This window comes from Microcebus murinus, chromosome 1 (genome assembly GCF_040939455.1).
Source record: "Microcebus murinus isolate Inina chromosome 1, M.murinus_Inina_mat1.0, whole genome shotgun sequence".
Taxonomy (NCBI): Eukaryota; Metazoa; Chordata; class Mammalia; order Primates; family Cheirogaleidae; genus Microcebus; species Microcebus murinus.
Genome location: NC_134104.1, coordinates 43,893,376 through 43,902,130, shown reverse-complemented (window position 1 = coordinate 43,902,130; position 8,755 = coordinate 43,893,376). Strand labels below are relative to the sequence as shown.

Genomic DNA, 8,755 nt, shown 5'->3' with positions numbered 1-8,755 from the left:
ACAGCTGTCAAATGAGTCCCTCTCTTGGAAATGGCCTGAGCTGAAGAAAACTGTCTTATCAAGTTTGAATCCTTTCCTTGGGAACAACTTGTATCCGATGACTATCCCATGGGAAATTCCAGGCCTCCTTTCCGGAATGCATGGATCTCTGATAGTACATCCCAAATCCTTACTTCCCTGCAGCAGAGGCTAAAGACTTTGTTGTGATTACATTCAACTAACCTTCTGCCCAGTATTCCTTCACTTTCTCAATACTTTTTCAGTACTGAGCCTGAGGACATTCCCCAGCAAACTTCGTACATGCACATTTACATCTCAGAGTCTGTTTCCTAGGGATCTCTACTTGAAGTAGATGCTACAGAAACAAAATAAAATCACAGGATCGGAAAACAGAATTAACCCTGCCTGTCAGAGATAAACAATTTATTAAAGAAATAGCAAGTCACTGTGCCAACAGAATTGGGTACTCCCAAATTAATAAATGAGTATAGTATGCTCTCACTCTTGCCTGACTAGAATTCATCTATCATTCATGATCCTAAGAAAAGACATTTCTAAATAGACAGAGAAATGATAGACTATATCCACACAACACTAATAAAGAAGAAAGTAGAAAACAAAGATCAAAACATTCTATTTGACAAAAATTCTTCATAGAATATAACCATAGAGAGAAAATCTCTGACACAATACTGCAACTTGAATTCATTATATTTAACACGCATTTCCTAATATGTGAAAACATCTTTTATATAAATTTAAAATCACAATACAGATGGACAAAAAGAAATATATAAAATGAGAACTGGCTAAATGTAGAAGATAAATTGGAGAAAATGATATAATTATTTTAGGAATTAATACTAAATTTTAAGATTCACAAGGAGTAAGAGCTTCTGCTGTTTATATAATGATCATTGAAGAACAAAACTAACAGAATAAAAATAAACATGGAAAGGGATAAAAAGGATTAGAGTCAACATGATCAGCATGGAAGATAAGCAAGGGAAATAGCACATAATATTAAAGTCCTAAAAAAGTAAAGGAAGGAATAGAAAATAAATAATATTTAAAATTGTATTCTAAAAAAATTTTGGGGAATAACAAAAGATCTAAATTTGACCAAATGACATATACTTGTCATAATTCATCCAGAATAGTGAACTTTAAGATATATCCTAATAAAGATGTTATACTTTAAGACGAAGAAAAATTATCTGCACCTACACATGGAAATACAACCTCACTTCCAAAGAAAAATAATCAGATTTGCATCTGACTTCTCAACAGCAGTATGCAAAGTAAAATAACCATGGATTAATATTTTCAATAAACTCAAACAAAATGTGTGTGCCAAGAATTTTATATCTAGCTAAGCTATAGTTTCCAATTTATAGATTTGGAAAGAATCAGAGAAATAGAAAATAACTATTAGAGCACCAAAGTAATAATTACTGAAAGAAAGATCAGCTGGTGGGCAAAACTTTAGAGAAATAGGATATCTGTCTAGTTTCAAAGTATCTTCCCAATATGTTTATTAAATACTGGTATGCAGCTACCATTTTTCTACAAATATCTACCTCCAGGTGTGATAGAGCATAGTTTTCCATCCCCTTGGGTGTGACCTGGAGCTAGTGACTTGTTGCTAATGAATGGAGTCTGGAAAGAGAAATACAGTTCACTGTACAGTGAAGAAACCTAGCAGACCCCACCTTAGCCAAGTGATCCAGGTTAACATCCTGGGTAATATGTCAGGTAATATCATGTACCCCCTGACATGATACAATGAGCAAGGCACTTCAATTCTGTGATATTCTGCCCCCAAAATCCCTAACACAAGTTTAACCATGAACATATATCACATAAACCCAAACTGAAGGACGTTATACAAAATATCTAACTATTAGCAGTACTCTTCAAAAGTAGCAAGGGAGGCCAGGCCCCGTGGCTCAAGCCTGTAATCCTAGCACTCTAGGAGGCTGAGGCCAGCAGATCATTTGAGCTCAGGAGTTTGAGACCAGCCTGAGCAAGAGTGAGACCCTGTCTCTACTAAAAAAATACAAAGAAATTAGCTGGACAACTAAAAGTATATATATATAAAAATTAGCTGGGCATGGTGGCACATGCCTGTAGTCCCAGCTACTCAGGAGGCTGAGGCAGAATGCTTGCTTGAACCCAGGAGTTTGAGGTTGCTGTGAGCTAGGCTGACACCAAAGCACTCCAGCCCAGGCAACAGAGTGAGACTGTGTCTCAAAAACAAAAAACAAACAAAAAAGCAAGTATATAGGGCATGAATGACTAGGAAAGGCAGAGAAACTGTCACAGATTAGCAGATTAGAAGAAACTAAGAACATTTTTGAGACAAGTGGGAAAAATTTTGATGTGAACTGCATATTAGTTGATATTAAATTTCTTGGGGGTAATAATGATAAAATGACTATATAGAAAATGTCTTTGTTCCTTTGAGATTTGTTTTGAAGTACTTATGGATAAAGTGTCATGATGTCATTGCCTATATATATATTGTATGGATGCATATATGTATTATATCTACATATGTATATGTGTATTGTATGTATGTATATACACATTTAGAGATAGTCAAAAATAGAATGTTGAGAATTGTTTAATGGCTTAATCAATTTTTTAAATAGTTAAAAATGTGTGAGCATTAGTCACTATTCTTTCAATCCTCTGTAAGTTTTAAATTTTTCAAAACAAATTTGAGCACAAATCTCATTCATCCACATCTCTCTTGAATCTCTATCCTAATTCTTTCTCACTTCAAAGCTTCTTTTCTTAGCTTCTTTAAAATTTCCCTTTCATGCTCTGTTACTTTATGCTATATATAGTATGACTTAGTGGTTACGAATATAGTTTCTGGAATCAGATAGTTGGGTTTGATTCTTCAGTTTCACCTTCATATGTCTGTGGACAAATTATGAAATCTCTATGCTCCTAAATTTTTAAACATAAAGATTAATGCAAATTAAAACAGTACTGAAAGTGAAAGACTTAATAGATGTGCTTTCATATTTAAATGGATACCACCACATAAAAAGTTATTTGTAAGCTAAAAAAAGTTGGGGGATTGATTTATAATAGGATATAAAGGAAGAAATATAAAAGAGAAGGCAGAGACATGAAGATATCAATATTTATTCAGTTTCAAATACGATACCTTTCTCAAACAAGCTTAAATAATTCTAAGATCTATGGATTATACAAACAGGAGTGGTTTATTCCAGTGACTCTGGGTCTGTTTTCTGTGTGATTCCCTCAGCTATGTCCTCTTTTGTGTGTTGGCTTCATCCCCAGGCTAGTTTCCCTCTTGATGGCAGATGATGTAGGCCGTGCGGTATTTCACCTTCACAGACCGTGACATTCAGAGAGAGAAAGGCTGCCATTTTCGTGGATTTCTTGTAATGTAAAGAAACATATTTCTCAGAAACTTCCAGAAAAATCACTGTTTCTATTTCTTTTATCACAAATAAATCACATACTCTTCTCGTGACAGACCTCTGGAATTTATTGTTGCTAAGAATAGGGATTGGATGTTCTAGAGATACATAGCAAAACTCATGGTACTATTGGAAAAGGGAAAAAAATTAATGGATACAAGTCTGATGACAAAAATATCAGTTAAACTAGAGGGTAGATCCAAGAGATACAACATCCAGCTAATTCAGGGCTTCTTAAACCTTTTAGTCTCTGAATTCTTTTATATTCTAAAAAAGTATTTAGGATCCTAAAGAGCTTTTATGTTTATCTGGGTTATATCTATTTGTAATTATCATATTAGAAATAAAAATGAGAAATTTAAAAAATGTTTAATTCATTCAAAATAAAAATAACAAACCCATTATATAATACCTTGCATAATTATATTAAAGTATACTGAAAATATATTTCCTGAGTTCCCAAATATATCAGGCACTATTTGAATATCGATAATATAAAATCAGATATGGCATGGTTGATACAGAAATAAGGTAGACCTTTTTTATTATCCAACAGTTATAATTTACTATTTTTTTCTTTAAAATGTTACTCATATCTATTCACTCCTCTATTTTCTTAGGGTATTCTCAAGTTCCAGCTCTTATCACCCTGTATATGATTTATTAGAGTTAGTCTTATTCCAATCTCTTTCCAATCAATTGCCTGGTTAGTTTTCTAAAAGATACAATCATATCACTCTGCTGTCAAGAAGACACCAATGTCTCACACCTCTAAATAAGTTCAGATATTTTAGGCAGCATTTAAGAACCCAGTAATCTAATCTACTTCCATCCTTGCTTCCCACACTCACCAAGAATTCTCCCCAACAGTTTTGCCACTTTCTTGACTCTGTCCGAGTATTCACCTCCCCCTCACATTTACTACCATGCTCATTTCCATAATCATTGACTCTAGCCATGCTCATGCCCACTTTTTCCCAAAATATAAAAATTTTTGCTGTCTTATTAGGCATGGTTTACTTTTGTTGTTTAATAACGCAATCTACCAGGCTACATGGATCTCCATTTTCTGAACTTCCAGTACATGGCAAAAAGATAATATGGAATCAAGATCTAGCTCCATCCAGGTACCCTGATGAACTTGGACAAACTACTCCCTATTTCAAAATAGGAGATTTCAACTAAGAACATTGATGAAAATAATGCCTAATTGGTAGGTAATATTTATGAAAAATCTAGTGTGCTGCCTAGCAGATAGAGTAGGTTATTTTTTCTTAGTAGTAGTACATTATTTTTTCTTTCATATTTGTATTTTAAGGTGGTGAATAAATATTTTTGTTTAGGTATTAAGGATTTTCACTATATTCTGCCTCATTTATACTTGAACAGTATCTCTATCTTTCTGTTAATATTCTAAACACATTAATAATATTTGTGGGAATCAGTGCATGTTGGTGGTACTTCAAATAACAAACAAGACAAGGAATAATACCAGAGTGAAAAAAGTTTATTTAATCAGTATATTCAGGAACTACACTATATTATATGATGAATAAATAGGAAAACTACATGAACACCTTAAAATCCATAGAGATTTCAATATAGACTAAATTTCAACAACATATATAGATAAATGACCATTATACAGACACTCTATTTCAGAGAACTGGAGGGTAAAATTTACTTTCACTAAGAATGAAAATGTCCTTGATTAGAACAAACAAATTCTGCATGAATCCATATTCAAACAATTTAATCTCTTGAATAAATTCAAAGAAAATTGAGAATCAAATTCAAACAACACTTCTCACAGACGCTATTGCTTAACAAGGAATTAACATTTTTGAACTTGGAATGTGACTGTCTTTTTCAAAATTGTGCTGGATTCCAGTTCTATCCAGGAAAATACAAGAGGTGCTATATCACCATTATTTCTTGTAGCTGAATAGTACTCCATGGTATACATATACCACATTTTATTAATCCATTCATGCATTGATGGGCATTTGGGTTGTTTCTATATCTTTGCAATTGTGAATTGTGCTGCCATACACATTCGAGTGCAGGTGTCTTTTTTATAGAATGTCTTTTGTTCTTTGGGTAGATGCCCAGTACTGGGATTGCTGGATCAAATGGTAGATCTACTTGTATCTCTTTAAGTTATCTCCAAATTGCTTCCCACAGAGGTTGCACTCATTCTACTAAGTGAAGTATCCCAAGAATGGGAAAATAAGCGCCACATGTACTCACCATCAAACTGGTTTCACTAATCAACACCTAAGTGCACATATAGTAATAACATTTATCAGGTGTTGGGCAGATGGGAGGGGGAGGAAGAGATGGGCATATACATACATAATGAGCGTGATGCACACCTTCTGGGGGATGGACACACTAAGTTCTGACTGGGGGGAGGGAGGCAAACATTTGTACCCCCATAATATTCAGAAATAAAAAAAATTATGCTGGAGATCCTGGAAGTTTGTCACCAATTTTAAACGGAAGCTTCCTTTACATATACTGACTTCTATTTCTAGTATTTATTGCATTTATTGAAAATTATAACTATTTACACTGACAGAATTAGTTGCTAGGGTAGGTCACTGCACTCTGAATCAATTTGTGACCCCAGATATAATTATTTAGTTTATTACTGGTAGCTTAGATTTTAAAGTCGATTTTAGCAGACTAATTTCCAAACTTATATATTTGGCTCACATACCATCATGTTTGATTTTTTTGATATTTTATACACAAAGTTTTCATTTTCTATCATCTCAGTATTCCTTGATCTTAAAAAAAGTCTTATCAAATCATAATTTTCCAAAAGGTTATGATACTTTTTCAGAATGTTACAAAACTTTTTTTCTTCATAATTCTTTTCATAACATTTAGTACTTCCTTATTTCTTAGACTATAAATAAATGGATTCAATAAGGGAATTACTAAAGTATAAAAAACAGCAACAGGTATGTTTTTATCCTCTTCTTTAACTGAACTTGGTTGAACGTACACAAAGAGAAGAGAACCATAGAATATTGAGACAGAGAGAAAGTGAGATGCACAAGTAGATAAGGCCTTGCCTCTTCCCGCTTTGGATTTCATTGTGAATATTGTGAAAAGGATACAGAGATAAGAGATTAAGACTATGGTAATAGTGGAAATTTGAATTGACCCTGCAAAGATAAGTATCATCAATTCATTGATATAAGGGTCAACACAGGAGAGTCTGTACAATGGAAGAACATCACAGAAAAAGTGATTGATTTGATGAGACCCACAGAAAGTTAACCTAAACAGAAATCCTACATGAATCATGGAATGCAGGTTTCCAGCTATGTAGGCTCCTGTGGTCATCTGAATGCAGAGTTTCCTTGACATCTTGGTATGGTACTGCAATGGGCTGCATATGGCCACATAGCGGTCATAGGCCATTGCTGCCAGAAGAAAGCAGTCTGCAGTTTCAGCAAGGCAGAGAAAGTAAAATTGTGCCATACACTCATAGAGAGAAATGCTTCTGTCCTCAGAATAGAAGTTCTCTAACATCTTGGGGGTGATGGCACAGGAGCAGCAGGAATCCATCAGAGCCAGGTTGCCCAGAAAGATGTACATTGGTGTGTGCAGACGATGTTCTGCATAAATTAACACCACCAAGCCAAGATTCCCCACCATGGTGATCACATAGATGGCAAAGAACACCACAAACAGAAGGGTCTTCAGCTCTGGGTGATCTGTAAATCCTATGAGGATGAACTCAGTTATCAAGGAGTGGTTGTTCCCATTCATGTTGACCTTGTCTGCTGAGAAAGGAATTATGGAGATATAAGATTCTAATGTAGAGTATATAATTTTTCCTTTCCTTTTTTTATGACAGGGAGAGGAACTTCTTTAAGCTTACTCAAACTGTCTCTGTAACACAGGCACACATAATTCTAGGGGAACATTTGTTTCCGTATAGTGTCAGCCTCTGTGACCTCATGCTCTGACTGTCAGCATTCACAGGATGTTTTGATGATCTCAGAAAGGATGCTTATAGTGGTAAAGATTTTTCTTTATGATTTGTTGCTAGAAAAATGTACAAATCTATGGTACTCATATTTTGTTCATTATTTCCAAATAATTTTAAAGTCAGTTTAATATTAAAGATCCTTAAAATAAATTTTAAATCAATATTCATATTGTGAATAGATATATGTGTATACATATATCTATATCTGTAAACAGATATATGTGTATACACACATATATTTATAAATAATAGTCATTTCCACTGAGAACACAATTTATATAGACTTATATAGACTCCTCCCAGTTTGCTGAATATTTTAAAAGAGCATGCTGTAGATATGTTAAATTTATATCTTAGATATTTCACAAAGATCAATAAGGAGTAAAAAGTGAACTCTTCATCTTATTGGAAATTGACTTAGAAAGCTAAGGAAATAAATTTGCATAGATTATTACCTCTCACATCCCTTTCCCCAGTGTCATACTCATTTTCTCGAACACTGGTGCTGTCTATGCACTGATTTTTGCCCAGAGATCTAATTTCTTTCCTTCTTTTTGTAAATCATCATCTCCATATAATGCAAGTTAATAAAAATTTTCACTAAATCCCCTAGACCACACGGATCGCTGAGCTGTGGAACATGTCTTACATGTCCAACACAATTCAGAATTGCTGGTATATGATCTACATTGCTTTTTCTCATGTATGTCTACACTATTTCCTTATTATATTAGAAGCATTTTTGCTAGCTCTGGCCTCTACTTTTGTGAAAGAAACTATAACATGCTGTGGGGAAAAGGCAGCCACACCCCATTGATCGAGGATGGGTGACCTTTTTTTCAGTACCTACCAAAGATCCTTTATGTCTTCTTTGGCCTCTGCAAATTGAGACTATTAACTTCGAAGGAAATGATTAAAAAGTCATCATATGAAAAATTTAGGGTGTCTTTATTTAATTTGAATTGACTCCTACTATTTTTGTTTGCCCAGATGATTATATAAGATTTTCTGTACATTTGCAGTAGATTAAAAGTTAATAGATAAAAGTAACCTTGCCTTTATAATTTAGTTTTCTAACACTTAGAAAAAGAGAAAACTCTTTAAATCTCATTACTGTTTTTAAGAAAAATTTTGTTTTACTCTAAATTATTAGCTGACAATTCTAATCATACAAGTTCTATGGTCAAAATGGGTTTATTTTTACATAATCAAAACATCCAAAAAGGCAGTGGCTGAAAATTTTATTAATTTTTAAAATATAAACCACTTAATTATTCAAATATGT

At 33.6% G+C, this 8,755-nt stretch overlaps 1 pseudogene; it reads right to left on the bottom strand.

The window, feature by feature from the left end:
• Positions 1 to 4,902: 4,902 nt before the first annotated feature.
• Positions 4,903 to 7,247, bottom strand: LOC105859350 (olfactory receptor 5K3-like; annotated as a pseudogene).
• Positions 7,248 to 8,755: the final 1,508 nt, after the last annotated feature.